The following is a 24840-nucleotide window of genomic DNA, read 5'->3' on the forward strand; positions in this document are numbered from 1 at the left end:
CTGTCGGGTGGTACTGTGTGTAGGCTGTCGGGTGGTACTGTGTGTAGGCTGTCGGGTGGTACTGTGTGTGGGCTGTCGGGTGGTACTGTGTGTGTAGGCTGTCGGGTGGTACTGTGTGTAGGCTGTCGGGTGGTACTGTGTGTAGGCTGTCTGGTGGTACTGTGTGTAGGCTGTCGGGTGGTACTGTGTGTAGGCTGTCGGGTGGTACTGTGTGTAGGCTGTCGGGTGGTACTGTGTGTAGGCTGTCGGGTGGTACTGTGTGTAGGCTGTCGGGTGGTACTGTGTGTAGGCTGTCGGGTGGTACTGTGTGTAGGCTGTCGGGTGGTACTGTGTGTAGGCTGTCGGGTGGTACTGTGTGTAGGCTGTCGGGTGGTACTGTGTGTAGGCTGTCGGGTGGTACTGTGTGTAGGCTGTCGGGTGGTACTGTGTGTAGGCTGTCGGGTGGTACTGTGTGTAGGCTGTCGGGTGGTACTGTGTGTAGGCTGTCTGGTGGTACTGTGTGTAGGCTGTCGGGTGGTACTGTGTGTAGGCTGTCTGGTGGTACTGTGTGTAGGCTGTCTGGTGGTACTGTGTGTAGGCTGTCGGGTGGTACTGTGTGTAGGCTGTCTGGTGGTACTGTGTGTAGGCTGTCTGGTGGTACTGTGTGTAGGCTGTCGGGTGGTACTGTGTGTAGGCTGTCGGGTGGTACTGTGTAGGCTGTCGGGTGGTACTGTGTGTAGGCTGTCGGGTGGTACTGTGTGTAGGCTGTCGGGTGGTACTGTGTGTGGGCTGTCTGGTGGTACTGTGTGTAGGCTATCGGGTGGTACTGTGTGTAGACTGTCGGGTGGTACTGTGTGTAGGCTGTCGGGTGGTACTGTGTGTAGGCTGTCGGGTGGTACTGTGTGTAGGCTGTCGGGTGGTACTGTGTGTAGGCTGTCGGGTGGTACTGTGTGTAGACTGTCGGGTGGTACTGTGTGTAGACTGTCGGGTGGTACTGTGTGTAGACTGTCGGGTGGTACTGTGTGTAGGCTGTCGGGTGGTACTGTGTGTAGGCTGTCGGGTGGTACTGTGTGTAGGCTGTCGGGTGGTACTGTGTGTAGGCTGTCGGGTGGTACTGTGTGTAGGCTGTCGGGTGGTACTGTGTGTAGGCTGTCGGGTGGTACTGTGTGTCGGCTGTCGGGTGGTACTGTGTGTAGGCTGTCGGGTGGTACTGTGTGTAGGCTGTCGGGTGGTACTGTGTGTAGGCTGTGTCGGGTGGTACTGTGTGTAGGCTGTCTGGTGGTACTGTGTGTAGGCTGTCGGGTGGTACTGTGTGTAGGCTGTCGGGTGGTACTGTGTGTAGGCTGTCGGGTGGTACTGTGTGTAGGCTGTCGGGTGGTACTGTGTTTCCCCCCCCAAGATCAGTACACAGATCTGTCATTGAATATACACTTCATGTAGTATGATTGTTACTGGTGTGGTGAAATGACACCGCCTGCTAATGTACACATATAATAAGCAATGCTATACTAGAGGAGACCAGACCAGTGTGTTTCTCAGCTGGTGGCTCAGCAGCCAGAACTGGGTTGTGGCACATCCCCACAGGGCCCGGGATAAAGACCTATGTTGTCTGATGGGTTGAGAGGAAATAGCGATGCAGATCTGCAGGACTTTACATGACACGTCCATCCAGTGATGATGTAGATCTGCAGGACTTTAGATGACACGTCCATCCAGTGATGATGTAGATCTGCAGGACTTTAGATGACACGTCCATCCAGTCATGATGTAGATCTGCAGGACTTTAGATGACACGTCCATCCAGTGAGGATGTAGATCTGCAGGACTTTAGATGACACGTCCATCCAGTGAGGATGTAGATCTGCAGGACTTTAGATGACACGTCCATCCAGTGAGGATGTAGATCTGCAGGACTTTAGACGACACGTCCATCCAGTGATCATGTAGATCTGCAGGACTTTAGATCACACGTCCGGCACACAGGCAGTATTTAAAACAGACACCAGGATCACACTGAAGAGCAGTGGAAGGAATGAAGCAGCTAGACTATATGTCGGCCAGAAAGACACGTAAATCATGTCTGCATGTTTTGATTTATTACAGACTACAATGAAGTTCCATCACCCCCTCACTGCTGGTGAATCTGTCTGTTTATGTCTGATTTCTCTCTGGTTAAAATATTGTCATTATTGTGCATAATGATATGAGTGATGTTCTCTTAGTATAAAGTCACAGTGTGGCTTCCTCTAGTGCAGTCGTGCTTCTCAACCGTTTTCATATCAAGGAGGGCCCCAATTTAGTCCACGTTATTAAATAAATAATGCTGAAGTTGAACCATTCAATGTGCTGGGGACCCCCTGGGGCCCCCCTGTACCGCACGTTGAGAAGCGCTGCTCTAGTGGCTAAATCAGCCTGTGGATTGTAGCCAGATGAAATAAGGTGCTTTTCCTATGGTCTGATGTCAGATGTGGGCGTTAGCGTTAGCGTTAGCGCCCCAGCCCGATGAGCAAACCCTCTGCCACCTCCTCTCCTCTGTTTGTACCAACTAACCAAACATGGCCTGTTACATTTCAAAATGGCCACGGGGGGATGGAGAGGAGCCAGCGAGCGCAGAGAGCCGTACAGAGACACATGCCCCTGTTGACCTCAGAGACAGAGCTCTGCCAGAACATCGCCCCCCCTGTTCCCCTCCTCCTCACCCTCCCCTCCATTATCTTCAGCGTCTCAATAAAAAGCAGTGGAGAACATCTCTGTAATCATGTGTTTGTGTCCTGGCTTGTTTGAGGGCCTGGTCTTCAGAGGCTTGTTACTTCAACACTGGCCCTTCTGTAGCTTAGCAGCCTGTGACGGCTCCTCGCACAGAGAAAGCGGCCAGATCAGAAATAATCAGGTCATGCAAGAGCAGTTTCTGCTCTCTGCAGTGCTACGTGAAGAACACCACTCTGTAGTGCTACGTGAAGAACACCACTCTGTAGTGCTACGTGAAGAACACCACTCTGTAGTGCTACGTGAAGAACACCACTCTGTAGTGCTGTGTGTAGAACACCACTCTGTAGTGCTGTGTGAACACCACTCTGTAGTGCTGTGTGAAGAACACCACTCTGTAGTGCTGTGTGTAGAACACCACTCTGTAGTGCTGTGTGAAGAACACCACTCTGTAGTGCTGTGTGAAGAACACCACTCTGTAGTGCTGTGTGAAGAACACCACTCTGTAGTGCTGTGTGAAGAACACCACTCTGTAGTGCTGTGTGTAGAACACCACTCTGTAGTGCTGTGTGTAGAACACCACTCTGTAGTGCTACGTGAAGAACACCACTCTGTAGTGCTGCGTGTAGAACACCACTCTGTAGTGCTGTGTGTAGAACACCACTCTGTAGTGCTACGTGTAGAACACCACTCTGTAGTGCTACGTGTAGAACACCACTCTGTAGTGCTGCGTGTAGAACACCACTCTGTAGTGCTGTGTGAAGAACACCACTCTGTAGTGCTGTGTGAAGAACACCACTCTGTAGTGCTACGTGTAGAACACCACTCTGTAGTGCTGTGTGTAGAACACCACTCTGTAGTGCTACGTGTAGAACACCACTCTGTAGTGCTACGTGTAGAACACCACTCTGTAGTGCTACGTGTAGAACACCACTCTGTAGTGCTGCGTGTAGAACACCACTCTGTAGTGCTGTGTGTAGAACACCACTCTGTAGTGCTGTGTGTAGAACACCACTCTGTAGTGCTACGTGTAGAACACCACTCTGTAGTGCTACGTGTAGAACACCACTCTGTAGTGCTGCGTGTAGAACACCACTCTGTAGTGCTGTGTGTAGAACACCACTCTGTAGTGCTGTGTGTAGAACACCACTCTGTAGTGCTGTGTGTAGAACACCACTCTGTAGTGCTACGTGTAGAACACCACTCTGTAGTGCTGTGTGTAGAACACCACTCTGTAGTGCTGTGTGTAGAACACCACTCTGTAGTGCTGTGTGAAGAACACCACTCTGTAGTGCTGTGTGAAGAACACCACTCTGTAGTGCTGCGTGTAGAACACCACTCTGTAGTGCTGTGTGAAGAACACCACTCTGTAGTGCTGTGTGTAGAACACCACTCTGTAGTGCTACGTGTAGAACACCACTCTGTAGTGCTGCGTGTAGAACACCACTCTGTAGTGCTGTGTGAAGAACACCACTCTGTAGTGCTGTGTGAAGAACACCACTCTGTAGTAGGGCTGTTGAAACGAATTTTGATATTCGAATATTATTCGAATTTAATAATTATGAACGAAATTCGATTATTATTATTTTTTTAAAACGAATATTTTTTTATTTAAAAAAAAAAATTTTTTTTTTTTTTTTTTTTTTAGAACACTAGAACAGTGACAAGTTCTGACAACATACTTGAAGAAAAGAGTGTTAACTGAAGTTGACTGTTGAAGCTGCTATACTGATGTAAACCTACCTGTAGCTCTTAAAATGTATGTTCATTCATTGTTAACTGAAGTTGACTGTTGAAGCTGCTATACTGAATGTAAACCTATAGCTCTTAAGTGCAATACGTGACTGATTTTTTTGTTGTTCATGGCTCATTGTTGTTTTGGCAAAGTTTACTTATTTGTTTATTGATAAGGAGCTCAAACAAAGGCTGTGTCTTTTTTTATTATCAATTATTTTATTTTAGCATTTCAGACAGCACCAATACATCACTGATGAATATTAACTAAGCTCTGGTTATCTGACCTATTTTCTAATGCAATGAATGTATGTACATTGTACAAGGAACATGTTTTCTTAAATAAACATCATTGCTGGACTATTTGTGATAAGCCTAATATTATTTTGAATATTCATCCACCATTCACTTTTCCATCTACATTTGGTAAAATGCTTAGAAAAAGTTTTACTTGGTCAAACCCAAAGATTCAGCTATATTTAGAATCAGAACACAACATAAGAGAAGACAACAATTCACTCAGACATTTTTTTTTTTTTTTTTTTTTTTTTTAATTCAATTAAAAATTAATTAAAATATTCGAATATAATTCGAATATTAAAATGTATAAAGCACTGAAATTCGAATTTGATTATAGAGGGAGATTGACAGCCCTACTCTGTAGTGCTGTGTGTAGAACACCACTCTGTAGTGCTGTGTGTAGAACACCACTCTGTAGTGCTACGTGTAGAACACCACTCTGTAGTGCTACGTGTAGAACACCACTCTGTAGTGCTGCGTGTAGAACACCACTCTGTAGTGCTGTGTGAAGAACACCACTCTGTAGTGCTGTGTGAAGAACACCACTCTGTAGTGCTGTGTGTAGAACACCACTCTGTAGTGCTGTGTGAAGAACACCACTCTGTAGTGCTGTGTGTAGAACACCACTCTGTAGTGCTACGTGTAGAACACCACTCTGTAGTGCTACGTGAAGAACACCACTCTGTAGTGCTACGTGAAGAACACCACTCTGTAGTGCTGTGTGAAGAACACCACTCTGTAGTGCTGTGTGAACACCACTCTGTAGTGCTGTGTGAAGAACACCACTCTGTAGTGCTGTGTGAACACCACTCTGTAGTGCTGTGTGAACACCACTCTGTAGTGCTGTGTGAACACCACTCTGTAGTGCTGTGTGAACACCACTCTGTAGTGCTGTGTGAACACCACTCTGTAGTGCTGTGTGAACACCACTCTGTAGTGCTGTGTAGAACACCACTCTGTAGTGCTGTGTGAACACCACTCTGTAGTGCTGTGTGTAGAACACCACTCTGTAGTGCTGTGTGTAGAACACCACTCTGTAGTGCTGTGTGAACACCACTCTGTAGTGCTGTGTGTAGAACACCACTCTGTAGTGCTGTGTGAACACCACTCTGTAGTGCTGTGTGTAGAACACCACTCTGTAGTGCTGTGTGAACACCACTCTGTAGTGCTGTGTGAAGAACACCACTCTGTAGTGCTGTGTAGAACACCACTCTGTAGTGCTGTGTGAAGAACACCACTCTGTAGTGCTGTGTGAACACCACTCTGTAGTGCTGTGTGTAGAACACCACTCTGTAGTGCTGTGTGAACACCACTCTGTAGTGCTGTGTGAAGAACACCACTCTGTAGTGCTGTGTGAAGAACACCACTCTGTAGTGCTGTGTGAACACCACTCTGTAGTGCTGTGTGAAGAACACCACTCTGTAGTGCTGTGTGAAGAACACCACTCTGTAGTGCTGTGTGTAGAACACCACTCTGTAGTGCTGTGTGAAGAACACCACTCTGTAGTGCTGCGTAGGGCATTCACGACTAGTGAATTCTACTAGTCGACTAGTCGTCCCTAAAGGTAGTCGACTAGTCGTTTTTTGTTTTGTTTTTTTGTTTTTAATCTTTAAGAAAGAACAGGAGGTATTTACACGACATACATGGACTATCATATCCCATATCCCCCACAAAGAACATCAAAACACAACAAAACAAAACAAGAAAACTGCATAAGATACACAATAATCCAAGAACAAACAAGACTATTGGACAAACAACCAAACAAAAACAATGCATTCAGCTCCTATCCTGATAAGCCTAATGACACTGGGGTAAAAAGTTCTTAAAGTCAAACTCTGTATGTGGTTGCCATATTTTGGGGATGTCTAAGAATCTGCCTTTGCTCTTGTAGTAAATGTTATCCAATGTATGGTAGCTTGAGAGTTCATTCCACCAGTGAACTACAGCTGGGGGATTGGGTGCTTTCCAATTTAAAGCGATGCATTTCCTAACTGCCAACAGGGCAAGATCTATGTATTTACTTTGAATGCATTGTTTTTGTTTGGTTGTTTGTCCAATAGTCTTGTTTGTTCTTGGATTATTGTGTATCTTATGCAGTTTTCTTGTTTTGTTTTGATGTTCTTTGTGGGGGATATGGGATATGATAGTCCATGTATGTCGTGTAAATACCTCATGTTCTTTCTTAAAGAAAAAAAAAAAATTAAACGACTAGTCGACTACTAAGCACAGTGTCGACTAGTGGTTTTACTAGTCGACTAGTCTGTGAGTGCCCTAGTGCTGCGTGACTGAACAGCACTCTGTAGTGCTGTGTGAAGAACAGCACTCTGCCTAACAGCCCTCTCCTCCTCCAACTCCTTCACTAAATGGAAGACATATCTACTCTTGCAGAGAGCCTGAGAACACGCGGACCCCTATATCCCTGCACCCACACCCAGCATGAGGAGCGGGCGGTGGGGTGGAGGGGGGGTATCGCTCTGTTTGTTTTTGTCAGTGGCTTTTTCCTTACTGGTCATCACATTTGTATTTATTTTTCCCCGTCAGACAGCATTCTGTCTCTCTCTTTTTTCCCCGCTACCCATCCTAGGTCAAACGAGCGTTCCCTGATACGCCTCTGAAGAACGCTCCTCACACGGGGGTTTTCCTCCTGCCCAGTTTGAGCATCTACTGCTACTGATCATCTGAGGCAGCCGGATTAAAACGTTTTCCGCAAATAATAAGGACAGCACTTTTTATAAGCTTTTGGGGTAAAAATAGCCGTCTATTCTCAGAATTAGTTCAAGTGCCATCCTCCAGATTAGTTTGAGATTATGAACACAGCAGCAGCAGCACAGCCATGCAGCCTCCTCCTGCCCAGTGACTCTCCTCATCTGAAGATAGATGAGAAGGAAGCCAGCAGACCGGCTGCACAACTGAAGCAAAGTCTTCCATCCAGCGTTATGAGAGAGAGCGAGAGAGAGTCTATTTTGGTCCTCCTCCCTCTGTCTAACCATGGGTTTAATGTGGACATATTTTGTGGGCTGTGATTTTGTCAGTTCATCTGGGTTGACCTCCAGCTGCGCCTGCATTCTCTGCGTGAGCTCCTCTGTTTTTAGACCCCCTCACAAGCCATCATCACCCTGAGCTTTGAGCCTCTCTCGTGACAAGAAGTTCTGTTTGCTAAAGGTACCATAGGTCTGTGTGAGGAGAGAAGCTGGTGATAAGAACAACATGTTAGTTATTTTAGTTATGTTACTTATTTTTTTTAATTGGGTCCAAGTGGCATTTTTTTTTTTTTTATTACTTTTTCCAGAAAGTGAATTAAGTTTAAAATTAATTTTCCTGGAGCCCGGATCTATAAATGTCAACATGTTCATTATTCTCCCCAAAATTAAATGCGATGTCAGTGCAGCCATTTAAAGAGCAGCTAAAGGTTTAGCATTTTTGTCCCAACTGAAAGTCGGCACTTGGCACACGGGAATAATCGAATTGATCAAATCCAATAATGTGAATGAGTGCTTGACCAGCCAACTGCTGTAGCACGAAAGGAATGCTCCATCGTTCAATAGTCCTCTATCGTTGATACGATTGACTCTGCTCAAAGACCTTGTTTGGAGAGGAAAGTCGACAAAGTGGAAACACGTTTTTCAGTATCAAACCGATTGATTTAACCCATTGATACCTGATGCAGCATTTGTGTGGGTATCCCTTTAAGACCGCGAACCGCGTTAACGCGGTTCGCGGTCTTAAAGGGATACACACACAAATGAGGGATATACACGCAAATGCTGCATCAGGTATCAATGGGTTAATGTATCAAACCGGTTGATTCACTGTAGCATAGATGAGTTACACCCTCTTGCTTCAGCTAGCTTGGTCCACAACCTCAACACAGATTGCACAGATATGAAGTGTTGTTTAACGAGTGTTTGACATGTAGGGAGGTTATGTTTGAGAGAGTAATAATCACCTGAAGGGATTCTCATCAGAGTGAATTGTTTTGACAACTCATAGAATATAATTGACATGTGTTTTTTGGAGGTCAATGAAAGGATTTTTGAGTGGCGCATATCAAATGACGTGACATCATCAAATCATTGAACTTTAATGTGATGAAGACGACACATTAAAATACTAGTGGATAAAAACAACCCAAAAATAGTCTGCCCCTCTGTCACTGTTGCATAGACTTATTTTATTTATTATATATATATATATATATATATATATATATATATATATATATATATATATATATATATACAAATAAATACTAGTGGATAAAAACAACCCAAAAATAGTCTGCCTGTCTGTCACTGTTGCATAGACTTATTTTATTTATTTATATATATATATATATATATATATATATATACAAATAAATACTAGTGGATAAAAACAACCCAAAAATAGTCTGCCTGCCTGTCACTGTTGCATAGACTATATATATATATATATATATATATATATATATATATATATATATATATATATATATATATATATAACTAGTGGATAAAAACAACCCAAAAATAGTCTGCCTGCCTGTCACTGTTGCATAGACTATATATATATATATATATATATATATATATATATATATATATATATATATATATATAACTAGTGGATAAAAACAACCCAAAAATAGTCTGCCTGCCTGTCACTGTTGCATAGACTATATATATATATATATATATATATATATATATATATATATATATATATATATATATATATATAACTAGTGGATAAAAACAACCCAAAAATAGTCTGCCTGTCTGTCACTGTTGCATACCACCGCACACAATGTGGAACTTTTAAGTTGATTTATTCTCTAAAAAAGCAACGTGTTTGGCCACTCAGGCTTCATCAGCTCATATCAGATAATGATATGAGCTGATGATGGGAGATGTTTTCCGCCCTCTTAGGCAGGAACGAGTTTCTTCCAAATCACTGTGGAGGGGAACTGATATAAACTGTGCCGGTGTGGAAGCAGGCAGCTCACAGGAACAAAGAGTTGACAGTCATTAGAATTAATTTGACAATGATATATGGAAAGAAAATCCCGTTTCCCACGGGACAGCCACAGGTCACCATGAAAAAAAACTGAGTTGGTATTAAATTTTCATTCATGAATACAAAAGCCTATTCATCGAGTCATCTTTACACAAGCCGCCGGACGAGAAATCCCACATTTTTCTAGCTGCTAGCGACTCATTAAAGGATTAACGTGGGGTTTGTTGTGAAAGTCACGCGCAGCAGCAACAAACCTGAACGTGTTGTCGGCTCTGAACGTGCAACGTGGAGGTTTCCGTATCTAAGCAGCACTGTGGGGGAGGAGGTGCTATGATTGTTTGCTTATGGGGAAGGTTATGTGTGCGGCTGTTATCCCACACACACACACACACACCTACACACACACACACACACACACACACACACACACACACACACACACACACTTCAGCTCAGCTAATCACATCACACAACGCCCACATCCTCCTGGACGTGTGGGAGAAGAGAAGAGAGTGTGATGATGCTGATGCAGCTGAGTGGAACCTCTCAGACTGAGCCAGGCCACCTCCACACACTCACCAGTCACTCCTGTCCTGGTCCAGGCAACACGAGAGTTTCATCGGGCAAAATCAGTAGCGCGTTGTTACTTCTTTTCCCTTTTTAAATGCAGCGTAGTATATTAACGAGCAGTCTTGACTAGATGCAGGATAATCAAGTTTCGACCCTGGTAAGTGAGACGTCTTCAGCGGAGGCTTGTTGCTGCTGGGTTTTGTATTTGTTGTGAGAGGATGGGTGCTATACTCTATGGAGCTATGGGTGAAAGGAAAGCCCTCCAACAGGTGGTGCAAAGCGAAGCGTGCGCCAGTTGTTCTGTTACCAATGAGCTAAGGCAGGGGTGGGCAACTATTTTTCATGGGGGGCCACATGAGAAACCCAGATTGTTGCCGGGGGCCGAACAAATATTGTCATGCCGTAACCCATGGATGGGCAACTTTGATGATAGAGAGGGCCACAAAAAAATTTCCTCGCTACCAGATTTTGCTGAGGGCTGAACGGCGCCAGCGTGAAAAATTTGGGGCATTTGAAGCCACGTTTAGAGGAATAACTCATTTAAAATTAACAATTGTGATGTCATTATTCAGTCTTAACCACCAATATTTGATCCTTTTCCTCACTCCTATGTCACCACCTGCTCTCCCTGCAGGGCTTGAAATTAACTTTTTTCACCACCTGCCAATATGGCTGCTAGATTTTAAAGTTACCAGCCAATTAGAATTTCCACTAGCCAAAATGTTTTTCTTGAAATAAACCAGAATATGAGTGGGTTAATTTAAGCATAAGTATCAGTAAGTGGCCCGGGATTCTCAAAGCCTGTGTTGAGGGTCACACAAGAACAAAAATGCACTCTTGAAGCTAAATAAATCCAAAACCAACAAGTTAATTATTTAAATTTCTACTTCAATGTAGAACAGTCATTTCTTACACATGAGATTACTTTTAGCCTTTTAGTCATAAATATTATTGAAAGATATTCCATATTTCAGACTGAAATGCTATAACAGAAGAGTATTGCCCAGAATGACATGAACATTTGGACACTTATTCAGCGGGTATCTTGCATGTTGCGTTCAAGTGCACTGTAATTTTTTTTTTTTTTTTTTTGCAATTCCATCGCGGGCCACACAGGGGGCGCCCACGGCCCGCGGGCCGTATGTTGCCCATGTATGAGCTAAGGACTTGTGCATTACAGCATAGCCTAGGACAGGGGTGGGCAACCGGCGGCCCACGGGCTGCATGCGGCCCCCAGCCCCACTCAGCGTGGCCCCTGTTTTTTTTTTACAGGGCGGATGTATTAGGTTAGGTTAGACCACCCAAATCTGTGTCTTTATTTTACTTTACAAGCCAGAACATGGCGCTAATAACGTTAGCATTAGGGATGTCAATTTTCGGTTAATTTCACTTTCGATTAACCGACGCTAATAATCGATTAACCTATCGGTTAATTCATAATTTTTTAATATTAAAAAAAAAAAAAAAAAAAAAATGTTTTTTTTTTTTTTTTTTTTTTTGTGTGTGTGTCTATTTACTCAATGAACTCATGCCCAAACAAGGCGTGTCTATTTAGATGCTGAAATGTTAATGCTTTTTGTGTTAGAATTTCTAACACAAAAAGCATTAACAAGCATTAACAAAAAGCATCAACATTTCAACACAAATTCTTTTTGTGTTAGAATTTCTAACACAAAAAGCATTAACATTTCAGCATCTAAATAGACACGCCTTGTTTGGGCATGAGCTCATTGAGTAAATAGACCAAAATTTTTTTTTTTTTTTTTTTTTTTTTTTATATTAACTGATAGACCGACAGCAATAACCGAACAACGACGTTAGCGACGGTTAATCGATTAACGGTTAACCGTTGACATCCCTAGTTAGCATTGTCCATCCACATACTGTTTAGCGTTAGCATTTAAGCTAATGCTATTGTAACAAACTATATCCAGGATGCACATGCAACATTACTAATCTGATTAATATGACATATTTGGGTGATATTGTACCCCATCAACTTGCTGTAGCGGGCTGTTTTAAAGCTAGAGCAAAGTTTCTGGTGTCATCTGAATGGAAGAATTGCTAAATTTGAAATATGAAAAATATAAATGTTGGTATAATAAACTTTGATTACCAGTCCTTTTCATCAAATTAGTAGCTAATATAATTGCGAGTGATGGTGTTACAGCAGTAGGCTACTGGTGGAAGTGCACGGCCACAATCTGGCCCTCTGGTAGCGAGGAATTCTTTGTGTGTGGCCCTCTCTATCCTCTCTATCATCACAGTTGCCCATCCCTGGTCTAGGAGGACTTCTTCTCTTTCTTCTCGAGTCCTCAGAAAAGTCATGAAAACACGAGTCTGTTTTGGGATCTTGCCTTATTTAGCAAAGCACAATAAACATGTGCATTCCTTCCATGCTGCCCCCTCTTCCTCCTCTCCTCCCTCTTTCCATCCTCTTCCTCCTCTCCTCCCTCTTTCCATCCTCGTCCACTTCTCTCTCCACTCCACTCCACTCCTCGCCTGGTCCTCCTCGCCTGGTCCTCCTCGCCTGGTCCTCCTCTCCTCTGGTCCTCCTCGTCAGCCCGAGAGGGTCTTGTTCAGGCTCCACTGTGCAGACAGAGAGCCTGGGGAGAAGATGGGGCCTGAACAACAACACAGGCAAACAGGCTGCTGCTGTTGTTCAATTTGTGGTCAGAAATAGAAGCGGTCACCCTTGCTGCGGTAGAAGCGGTCACCCTTGCTGCGGTAGAAGCGGTCACCCTTGCTGCGGTAGAAGCGGTCACCCTTGCTGCGGTAGAAGCGCTCACCCTTGCTGCGGTAGAAGCGGTCACCCTTGCTGCGGTAGAAGCGCTCACCCTTGCTGCGGTAGAAGCGGTCACCCTTGCTGCGGTAGAAGCGGTCACCCTTGCTGCGGTAGAAGCGGTCACCCTTGCTGCGGTAGAAGCGGGACGGGATAGAGTTGCGCCACTGACCTCTCTGCGTGACGGACGTAGAAAGCAAAGTTGGCAGTCGGGGCACTTGAGGGAGCAAGGAGCAGGAGGGAGGCTTCACGCTCAGAAAGCAGGGCAGAGGTTTAGCCGTGTTGTTTCTGTCACGTGGACTTTGAGACTGTCAGGGGATGTGACAAAGATGTACGTCGCCATTCAAATGTCCTCAGCATCTTGGTTGGTTGAAAAAGGATATTGGGTTAAGAGGATCATTCAAAAGTGTAAACCCCGGATGTCTGTTGTGATCTGTTATGATCCTTTCTAGTGATTTGAGCTCCATGCGTCTTTACAACGCTCAGACACACGAGCAGAGTTATCCAGATCTTCTAAATATTTCCAACGTGGACTCTGCACCTCTAAAGAACGATAAGTTATAACCATGTCGTCGACGCCATCTCCTTCACTTAATACTTACAACTGATCAACAACCCATAAATTAGGTTTGGCTTTTTACGATGTTTGTCGCAAGGAAGGAACATCTCTTGCACTTATTTTTATGATCGGACTTGGCACAAATATTTCACATTCCACGTGGCCGTTTTTGAACACGTAATATAATGAGCAATAAAAAAAATCTGTCCCTCCTCCTCCCGATGCATTTTAGTTTTTGGGAGCGACGTTCAAGTCTCACAGCTGGCTGAGAAGTTGCGAGATGAGATGTGTGTTTTTTGGTTCGTAATCAGTGTTGGGGGTAACTCATTACAAAAGTAATACATTACATGTAATATATTACTTTTAGCAATAACTCAGTAATATAACTTATTACTTATAGGATTTCAGTAATATTATACCAGTTACTTTGTCAAGTAACTCAAGTTACAAATTGAGCTATTTAAAAAAAAAATCAAAGCACATATTTAAAAAGATATAATCATTTCCTAATCAAACAGTGTTTTTGATGCAAATAACCACTATAGATGACAATAACAAAAGGAAAATAATAACATTTAGAATTTTGGATTGTTTACACTGACTTCAAGGCGGTTGATATTATTTTTCTGGATGGTTCCGGGTCAGCAATGTCATTCTGCTGCTGCTGTTGTTTTGGTGAAAGTAATGCAAAAGTAGTGTAATAAGTAACGCGTTACTCTACACAGACAGTAATATTGTAAAGTAACTTATTACAATGTAAGTAACTAGTAATATGTAGTATATTACATTTTGAAAGTAACTTGCCCAACACTGTTTGTAATCATACTCTCAGTTTGGAGTCCATTTGAAGCACCTGCTCCTTCTGACTCAGCTGTGGATCACTTGTGGTTGATGAGTCGCTGCCACACCCGTTCTGTACACACACGCACGCACGCATGCACACGCACACACACGCACACACGCACACGCACACACACACACACACACGCACACGCACACACACGCACACACACACACACACACGGACACACACACCAGGGGATTCCCTATAGCCGAGGCAGGGCAGGACACGCAGCTCCAGTAGACTGGTGTCATGTGTCCGGCTGGCTGGCCACCCGTCTGTGAAGGAGGTCTCCATTACGCCGTCTTTTGCACTTTTCCCCTGACCACAGGGACGCACATGGCTACACATCGAGGTACATTGGCCACTTGTGGTAACTTAATCTTTACTTACCTCTTAAGAGCCGGGTTATCTGATCCAGGATATCGTAGTTTGCCTCCGCTCTGTGTGACGCCATACTATTGTTTGACCTGCACGCTTTGGTCTTCTGTTCAGCGCCGGTGTCCAGTGACCCGGCTGTTGCCAGGTGACGCGAGCCGAGCGAACAGAACCCCGGCCGCCACACGGTCGCTCCAGCATGGAGGCATGTTTGTTGGGGGCTCTTCGTTGTTGTTTCTTGCACTCTTCTACCATCTGTTTGATAAAGAGTTTTAAACTCACAGAGTGTGTGTGTGTGTGTGTGTGTGTGTGTGTGTGTGTGTGTGTGTGTGTGTGTGTGCTGTACGCTTGGGTTTAATTCGTATCTCTGCTTGAGTCCGGATCTTTCTGTCTGCTGCTTTTATAGAGAGCCAAAGTGAATGTCACTTCCTGCTTCAGCACTGTACCAGAGATTTTCATCCGCCATTTATTTTCCCATAGACATTTCGTAAAATGCTTATAAAAATAGTTTTATTTGTTCAAACCAAGCGGTTCGGATATATTTAGAAACAGGAGAGATCGCATAACATTTCACTCGGACCAAAACGTAAAAAAAAAATGCGGGTTTAAAGAAAATATTTTTTCAATGTTGTTTTTTAAAAGTTTTGGTCCGAGTGAAATGTTCTCTGGTCTCTCCCGATTCTAAATATAGCTGAACCGTTTGGTTTGACCAAGTAAAACTATTTTTATAAGCATTTTATGAAATGTCTATGGGAGAATAAATGGCGTAAGAAAATCTCTGGTACAGTGCTGAAGCAGGAAGTGACGTTCACTTTGCTGCCTCTCTATTACACATCTTGATAACAACAACAGGTGTTAAGATAAATCATGGCAGCTGTTTCCCTTTGCTAGCATGTGTTAGCATCATGTTAGCATGCCTCTTCAGCTCAGCTGCAGCATAGCAGCATACTGTCGGGCCGTGTGGTCAGTCAGAGCCTGCGGGGGACAAGTGGAAGTCGATAATAACACAGGCATTTCCTGTGCTGTGTGGCTGCCTGGTCACATGCATGTGATGTGGTCATGTGATGTGGTCATGTGATGTGGAATCACTCGCTGCTGATGTCATCCTCCAGTAGATTTCTACTCCATAGCCTAACTGTCAGTATACAGCACAACAGCATGCCGAGCATGCCTAGCACCACACACAACAGAGGAGTGTCTTCTCCAGTAGGGCTGGGCAGGCAGTTATTTATGAACCATATTGAAAGTGACATTTTACAACCTCCAACCGCCTTCATCTTGCTCATGACAATTTATTCGTTAATTCAATTCATGTTCATTTGTTTAATACTTTTCCGAATATGTGCGTTCATGAACTGTCAACCAGTACAGTACAGTACAGTACAGTGAGTAGAGTACTACTAGTACAGACCTCGTCGGAGAACGAGGCACTGTAAAAAAACAAAAACGTAAATAATAAATAATCATTCACCTCATCGAGGTAAAAGTTTGAAATGATCGTGATATTGATTTGAAGTCATGTGACCCAGCCCCGGTCTGCAGCCCAAACGAGGAAGGTCTTCCTCACTTTGTCAGGTACAGAGATCACTAACGAGGAAGGTCTTCCTCACTTTGTCAGGTACAGAGATCACTGCCAACAGGTGGGCTGCTGATAAAACAGTCATTTACAACCCAACCTCTGAACATGGCGATCGACAGCACAGCAGCAGCACAGTCTCTTCTGGTGTTGCTGCGTGCGGTGTAGATGTTCCAGTGTGGGACAGCTACACCACAGATCTCTCTCCTGATAGGCAAATGGAACGCAATGAACTTTAATCTCCGAAGTGGTCCGAGACGAGTTGCAAAGTGGAGAACCACTACTCGGCCGCTCCTCTAATACGCTCGCCAAGACGATCTGTCCAGGCCCAGATTGATTTCTGATTTCACTCGAGCTTTCCGGAGGAGAAGAGTCCTCAGCCAAGATCTTCTTTTGTTTTATTCATTAGTTCACTCACGTCCTCCTCCACAGTAGCTGATGCTAATAGCCTTTCTTATCTCCTGTTCCTCGGCTGGTTTGAGATGCCTTCAGGCAGGAGCTCAGCTAGCTCGTTTAGGACGAGAGTGCCACTAGATCATCCTCGCTATCTCTGCTCCGGATACAGAAGATTAGATTGCATCGAGTATCTGCTGTTAACGGTGATCATTCTGACTTAATGTGACTCATAATGTCATAACTTCTAATGTGAGAGAAAAAAAACCCTCTTTGAATCTGTCTGTATTAAAAATGACAAAGATGGCCGACGTCTGCAGCAGCAACATCTTCCAGTCAGGGAAACGTTTCCACAGCGCCGGCAAACGATGAAAATGGCTTATTTCTAAAGAGCGAGCTGGCTGTTTTTTGCAAGGTGCAATATTCACTTCAGCCACCAGGGGAAATGAGGCCGTCACACCCGGCCCTGGGTCCGATTTAAAAAGAGGAAGGATATACTGTACTGTATGGAGTGTTGAATGAGCACAGTAGTTTTATTTGTTGTTGAACAGGACGGGCTGCGTACGCACGCAGAACAACAATGCAAATCTCTATGAGGAAATACAGCTCCCCCTTGTTGTTTGAAGTGGGCTGGTCCGGCGAGCAGCTGCTGACATCATGTGAATAGACAGAACCCAGAACCCCATCTGAGACACAGCACTGCTCTCTCTCTGTCAGTGTGGAGGCCGCTCAACTGCTCTAAATGGACATTTTGTCTGCTGGGGTCTGTCTGTCTGTCTGCTGGTGTCTGTCTGTCTGTCTGTCTGCTGGTTGGGAGTTTGTGGGAAACCCGACAGCGAGTGAAACCACTCTTGATTGCTTTGGTAAGTTAAAGCTACGCTGCTGCTGGACACTTTAGTTGTTTCCTCCTTTCTGAACGGCTTCTTGGCAAAACGCTTTGTTAATTGTGATAGAAGCTTAAGCTCGTGCATCATCTGATCTGACCGCACGATCTGTAATGGCTGCTGAGAGAGCAAAACTTCACTCATGCAAATGGGCTGGGTGACGGATGTCTTTTCTTCTTCTATGGTAACTGTGCTCTTCTTCTATGGTGCTGCTGTCCTGTGGGTTATTAGTTCCATCCTGTCAGCTATAAACCTTGTTAGACATATATTGACTTTTGCCACACTTTCATTTCAAAGGAGGAGAGAGGATTATCACGGCTTTGCAAATCTCACTTTTTGAATTTCGGGCGTTCAGATCATGTTTGGAAGGAGGTCGGTAAAATAGGGGTTTCAAAATTAATCATTCAATCGATGCATCGCGATGCGGACGTGTGAATCGAATCGAATCGTTGACAGATGAATCGTTGAATCGTTTATGTTTAAATTTCTGTTGACATTCAGATTTTCAAGCACTTTCTAAGTAAAAAAGGGACTTGATATTTATCTGACTGCTTGTATTAATTGATGAAAAATTAGTAGCCATGTGCAGTAATAATACAGAAAATTGAGGATTTGATACTTGGAGCTGCGATACTTTGAGCTGTATCGAGATGCATCGTGGAATCGAATCGAATCGTTGACCGATGAAACGTAATCGAATCATGAGGCCAGTGAAGATTCACAGCCCTAGTCGGTAAGCATCCTGGATGTAAAGCATCCTGGATGTAAAGCACCCTGGATGTAAAGCATCCTGGATGTAAAGCACCCTGGATGTAAAGCACCCTGGATGTAAAGCACCCTGGATGTAAAGCACCCTAGTCGTAAAGCACCCTAGTCGTAAAGCACCCTGGATGTAAAGCACCCTGGATGTAAAGCACCCTAGTCGTAAAGCACCCTGGATGTAAAGCACCCTAGTCGTAAAGCACCCTGGATGTAAAGCACCCTAGTCGTAAAGCACCCTGGATGTAAAGCACCCTGGATGTAAAGCACCCTGGATGTAAAGCATCCTGGATGTAAAGCACCCTGGATGTAACGCACCCTAGTCGTAAAGCACCCTGGATGTAAAGCACCCTAGTCGTAAAGCACCCTGGATGTAAAGCACCCTGGATGTAAAGCACCCTGGATGTAAAGCACCCTAGTCGTAAAGCACCCTGGATGTAAAGCACCCTGGATGTAAAGCATCCTGGATGTAAAGCACCCTGGATGTAAAGCACCCTGGATGTAAAGCACCCTGGATGTAAAGCACCCTAGATGTAAAGCACCCTAGATGTAAAGCATCCTGGATGTAAAGCACCCTGGATGTAAAGCATCCTGGATGTAAAGCACCCTGGATGTAAAGCACCCTGGATGTAAAGCACCCTAGTCGTAAAGCACCCTGGATGTAAAGCACCCTAGATGTAAAGCACCCTAGATGTAAAGCACCCTAGTCGTAAAGCACCCTGGATGTAAAGCACCCTGGATGTAAAGCACCCTAGTCGTAAAGCACCCTGGATGTAAAGCACCCTGGATGTAAAGCATCCTGGATGTAAAGCACCCTGGATGTAAAGCACCCTGGATGTAAAGCACCCTAGTCGTAAAGCACCCTGGATGTAAAGCACCCTGGATGTAAAGCATCCTGGATGTAAAGCACCCTGGATGTAAAGCACCCTGGATGTAAAGCACCCTAGTCGTAAAGCACCCTGGATGTAAAGCACCCTGGATGTAAAGCATCCTGGATGTAAAGCACCCTGGATGTAAAGCACCCTGGATGTAAAGCACCCTGGATGTAAAGCACCCTGGATGTAAAGCACCCTGGATGTAAAGCATCCTGGATGTAAAGCACCCTGGATGTAAAGCACCCTGGATGTAAAGCACCCTGGATGTAAAGCATCCTGGATGTAAAGCACCCTGGATGTAAAGCACCCTGGATGTAAAGCATCCTGGATGTAAAGCACCCTGGATGTAAAGCACCCTGGACGTAAAGCACCCTGGACGTAAAGCACCCTGGATGTAAAGCACCCTGGATGTAAAGCATCCTGGATGTAAAGCACCCTGGATGTAAAGCACCCTGGACGTAAAGCACCCTGGATGTAAAGCACCCTGGATGTAAAGCACCCTGGATGTAAAGCATCCTGGATGTAAAGCACCCTGGATGTAAAGCACCCTGGACGTAAAGCACCCTAGTCGTAAAGCACCCTGGATGTAAAGCACCCTGGATGTAAAGCACCCTGGATGAGGAAGCCAGTGGAAAAGTAGTTGCTATGAGAGGTAGATGAAAGTCAGTCATGTGGAGGCTGTTTGCCTCGTCCATAAAACGCTGGACAATTAGTGGCCTGACTTGAAATGGGTCGGGAGGACAGGCCCTAATGGACCTCCCAGATGAGCAAGGAAGCCGGTCTTTGTGTGGGTTCTTATGGAGCATAATGTGACTTTATTACAGAGGAATCAGCTTTAAAAGGCTCCGGGCCGGGCCTGCCTTCCCTAATGGGCCCAGGCAAAGTGGCTGCTGTGCTGCTGCTGACGCTGACTCATATTCTCTCTGTGATCTCACGGGGTTTTTGTTCCTAATAATAATCTCACTCGTGTTACATTGTCACCTCTGTTACATGTCACCACCACCACCGCACCCAGTCTGCCCCACCACCACCGCACCCAGTCTGCCCCACCATTCATGTTCCAGCCTGCCATGGTGGGAGGAAGCTTCTCTCCTGTCCTCCTCCACACCCTGCTGGCAGGACATGAGCAGCGTTTGAGTGAAGAACTCATCAAAGTCTAAAGGATCTCCTCCACACGTCACACACTGGACTGGACTGGGCCGGGTCAGAACCTGACTGTGCGGTGCTGCTGGAGGAGGGGGGGGGGAGGCGACGCTGAGTTCAGCTCGTGAGACATATACCGTGGAGGCTTGACTCGTTTATTGTGTGGAGTGAAAATGCACACCTGTGACATTCTGTCTTACAGCTGCAGGTGTGTCGAGTTTCCTTCTGTAGAGAGACGCACTGGCCTTTCATATAAAGACACCCTTTATTAACTAGGACAGCGCCACTTTTATACTACGAACCGGTCAGAATTGATCACAATATAGTTATGAGATACCAGTGTGATTTTGGCGTGTGAAACGTGTGAGCGATATACGAGGCTTTGTAATATTCTAAATATAACGTCTCTGTCATCTCATCGAGCAGTGATCACTCTGTTATTCCACTCGACAATAAACGAGACGAGCAATTAATCCAGTCAGTTGGTGTTGGTGGTACACAGATCAGGTCACCGGTGTCCTTCAGAGATCGTCTATTTCCAAAGACGCTTCACTACATGTTCATTTATTTACATGATAGAAAATGGCAGCAGGTGAAGAGCAACAACAATAAGAAAAGCACCTCCGCTGCCTCTCACACCATCACATCAGCGCTTTGAAAACATGTTCATCATCTCACGGCGAGGTGGTTTGTGCCTCTCAGGGATCCAGAGTGATTTTCAAATGCGTCATCATTAAAGTCTTCCTTTCCACAGCTGAGACCAGGCGGGCAGGCAGGCAGGCAGCCAGGCAGGCAGCCAGGCAGCCAGGCAGGCAGGCGGGCAGCCAGCCAGGCAGGCAGGCAGGAGGGGTGGGGATCACCAGATGCCACGATACGATACTAAAACGATACTTGAGTCACGATACGATAGTATTGCGATATTGCGATATATTGTGATTTCTTACTTTTTCAACTGCAAATGATGTCCCCCAAAGGAAAACTTTGGTCAACATCTGGTTTATATAAGATCAATTTTCCAGTCTGTTCATCTGACTTCAACCATTTTATTGCAGCAACATTGTCAAGTAGACACAATTAATTGAAAAAGCAATTGATTCTATTATTCTAGCACTGTAATAGCAAACAGTTTATTTGCACAGTATATAATAAAATATCTAGGGATGCACGATATATCGGCAGTCATATCGGTATGTCGGTATCGGCCGATGTTAGTAATTTTTTAACATATCGGTATCGCTCCGATGTTGCAATGTTAATATTGGTTATCGGTATCAGCCAAATCCTTCACATTGAGATGAAATAATGCAGTAAATCTATGATTTATGGGCTTTTACAAATGTTTTTGAAATAAAGAAATGTATAACTTTTGATTATTTTGTTGATGTGTTTTTCAGTATGTACAAAATTTTATTATCATAGAAATGTGTTTTTATACAGATCATATCGACATCGGTAAATATCGGTTATCGGCCATAACAGCAATCTTAATATCGGTTATCGGCATCGGCCAACATTTTCATATCGGTGCATCCCTAAAAATATCGATACTTGGCGTCCAAATATCGATACAATATCATCAGGCAAAATATCGCGATACTATGCTGTATCGATCCCCCCCCCCCACCCCTAGCAGGCAGGCAGGCAGAGACCAGGCAGGCAGGCAGAGACCAGGCAGGCAGGCAGGCAGGCAGGCAGAGGAGACCAGGCGGCCGGGCGGGCGGGCGTTCAGGCAGAGCAGAGTGTAAACGTGCAGAGTGAGGAGCAGAAGGACATCTCCACCCCTCCATGGAAAACTCGTTAATGATCTCCTGGTAGGATTTGACGCAAGCCGACTAATTAAACAAAGGAGCAGCAATTAGACAGTGTCTCCCACAAGCTGCATAACAACTGGGCCCAGTGGAGCAGAACACAGCACAAACAGTCATCGCTGGACGAGACACACGGTCGCTCAACTGTTTTGTGTTTCAGTCGGTCGGCAGTTGAAGGTAAATCTTCAAACAGGGTCTCAGATGTCTGTGGGATAATTGGCACTTGAAGGGGTCACTTGTTTTTTTGAACTTGGTTTTAAGTTGGTGGAAAAGGTGGGCGTGATTATGAAAAGTGATTATGAAAAGTGATTATGAAAAGTGTGAGACGGTGAGCTCGTTAAATTCAATCTGCCTAATGAGGACTTATCTCTTTGACTTTCACGTGTATGTAAGGAAAGGTGAAAGTGGCCTCCCACGGCGACTTTGCTTACTAATGGCAGCAGCTATCTGGATGGAGATCTGAGGGACGATCACACTACCTGCTGCTGCAGAGCTGTGAACACAGAGCGCCTCTTGTCGTTTCTGGGTGGAAACGCCAGTGGCCCCGGGGCTGTGGCATTTCCTGAGGTACTGCTCTTACCTAGAGGGGCTTAAAGGCCGTCTCCAGCCCAAAACATCACCTTCTCCACCTGCGTCTCCAGCCCACAACGTCACTGTGTGTGAGTGAAAGCGGTTGGGAGCAGACTGGCCCGGGGTCACTGTGTGTGAGTGAAAGCGGTTGGGAGCAGACTCGCCCGGGGTCACTGTGTGTGAGTGAAAGCGGTTGGGAGCAGACTCGCCCGGGGTCACTGTGTGTGAGTGAAAGCGGTTGGGAGCAGACTCGCCCCGGGGTCACTGTGTGTGAGTGAAAGCGGTTGGGAGCAGACTCGCCCGGGGTCACTGTGTGTGAGTGAAAGTGTTTGGGAGCAGACTCGCCCGGGGTCACTGTGTGTGAGTGAAAGCGGTTGGCAGCAGACTCGCCCCGGGTCACTGTGTGTGAGTGAAAGCGGTTGGGAGCAGACTCGCCCGGGGTCACTGTGTGTGAGTGAAAGTGTTTGGGAGCAGACTCGCCCCGGGTCACTGTGTGTGAGTGAAAGTGTTTGGGAGCAGACTCGCCCCGGGTCACTGTGTGTGAGTGAAAGCGTTTGGGAGCAGACTCGCCCGGGGTCACTGTGTGTGAGTGAAAGCGTTTGGGAGCAGACTCGCCCCGGGTCACTGTGTGTGAGTGAAAGCGTTTGGGAGCAGACTCGCCCGGGGTCACTGTGTGTGACTGAAAGCGGTTGGGAGCAGACTCGCCCGGGGTCACTGTGTGTGACTGAAAGCGGTTGGGAGCAGACTCGCCCGGGGTCACTGTGTGTGAGTGAAAGCGGTTGGGAGCAGATTAGCCCGGGGTCACTGTGTGTGAGTGAAAGCGTTTGGGAGCAGACTCGCCCGGGGTCACTGTGTGTGAGTGAAAGCGTTTGGGAGCAGACTCGCCCGGGGTCACTGTGTGTGAGTGAAAGTGTTTGGGAGCAGACTCGCCCCGGGTCACTGTGTGTGAGTGAAAGCGGTTGGGAGCAGACTCGCCCGGGGTCACTGTGTGTGAGTGAAAGCGGTTGGGAGCAGACTCGCCCGGGGTCACTGTGTGTGAGTGAAAGTGTTTGGGAGCAGACTCGCCCGGGGTCACTGTGTGTGAGTGAAAGCGTTTGGGAGCAGACTCGCCCCGGGGTCACTGTGTGTGAGTGAAAGTGTTTGGGAGCAGACTCGCCCCGGGTCACTGTGTGTGAGTGAAAGCGGTTGGGAGCAGACTCGCCCGGGGTCACTGTGTGTGAGTGAAAGTGTTTGGGAGCAGACTCGCCCCGGGTCACTGTGTGTGAGTGAAAGTGTTTGGGAGCAGACTCGCCCCGGGTCACTGTGTGTGAGTGAAAGCGTTTGGGAGCAGACTCGCCCGGGGTCACTGTGTGTGAGTGAAAGCGTTTGGGAGCAGACTCGCCCGGGGTCACTGTGTGTGAGTGAAAGCGTTTGGGAGCAGACTCGCCCGGGGTCACTGTGTGTGAGTGAAAGCGGTTGGGAGCAGACTCGCCCCGGGTCACTGTGTGTGAGTGAAAGCGTTTGGGAGCAGACTCGCCCGGGGTCACTGTGTGTGACTGAAAGCGGTTGGGAGCAGACTCGCCCGGGGTCACTGTGTGTGACTGAAAGCGGTTGGGAGCAGACTCGCCCGGGGTCACTGTGTGTGAGTGAAAGTGGTTGAGAGCAGACTCGCCCCGGGTCACTGTGTGTGAGTGAAAGCGGTTGGGAGCAGATTAGCCCGGGGTCACTGAGTGTGAGTGAAAGCGGTTGGGAGCAGACTCGCCCGGGGTCACTGTGTGTGAGTGAAAGTGTTTGGGAGCAGACTCGCCCCGGGTCACTGTGTGTGAGTGAAAGCGGTTGGGAGCAGACTCGCCCGGGGTCACTGTGTGTGAGTAAAAGCGGTTGGGAGCAGACTTGCCCGGGGTCACTGTGTCGTTGCTGCAACACAGCGTCTGCCAACTCTCTGGCTTCCGCTCTCTCTCTCTCTCTCTCTCTCTCTCTCTCTCTCTTTCTCTCTCTCTCTCTCT

At 46.0% G+C, this 24840-nt stretch overlaps 1 protein-coding gene across 6 annotated transcripts in view; it reads left to right on the forward strand.

Moving 5' to 3' along the window:
• pkig (protein kinase (cAMP-dependent, catalytic) inhibitor gamma) overlaps positions 1 to 24840 on the forward strand; it is a 36979-nt gene that overhangs the window by 5275 nt on the left and 6864 nt on the right. Inside the window, exon 1 of one of the 6 annotated variants that reach the window (XM_083656698.1) lies at positions 10303 to 10444. The exons of 2 other annotated variants lie outside the window; for them this stretch is intronic. The gene's annotated coding sequence lies outside the window, so the exon portion shown is untranslated. Of the gene's footprint in view, positions 1 to 10302; positions 10445 to 14688; positions 14843 to 17596; positions 17680 to 24840 lie in introns of those variants that run through there. 3 more of the 6 variants (XM_083656699.1, XM_083656700.1, XM_083656701.1) reach the window with 3 other exon arrangements.

Source organism: Poromitra crassiceps (assembly GCF_964638095.1).
Source record: "Poromitra crassiceps genome assembly, chromosome: 20".
Taxonomy (NCBI): domain Eukaryota; kingdom Metazoa; phylum Chordata; class Actinopteri; order Beryciformes; family Melamphaidae; genus Poromitra; species Poromitra crassiceps.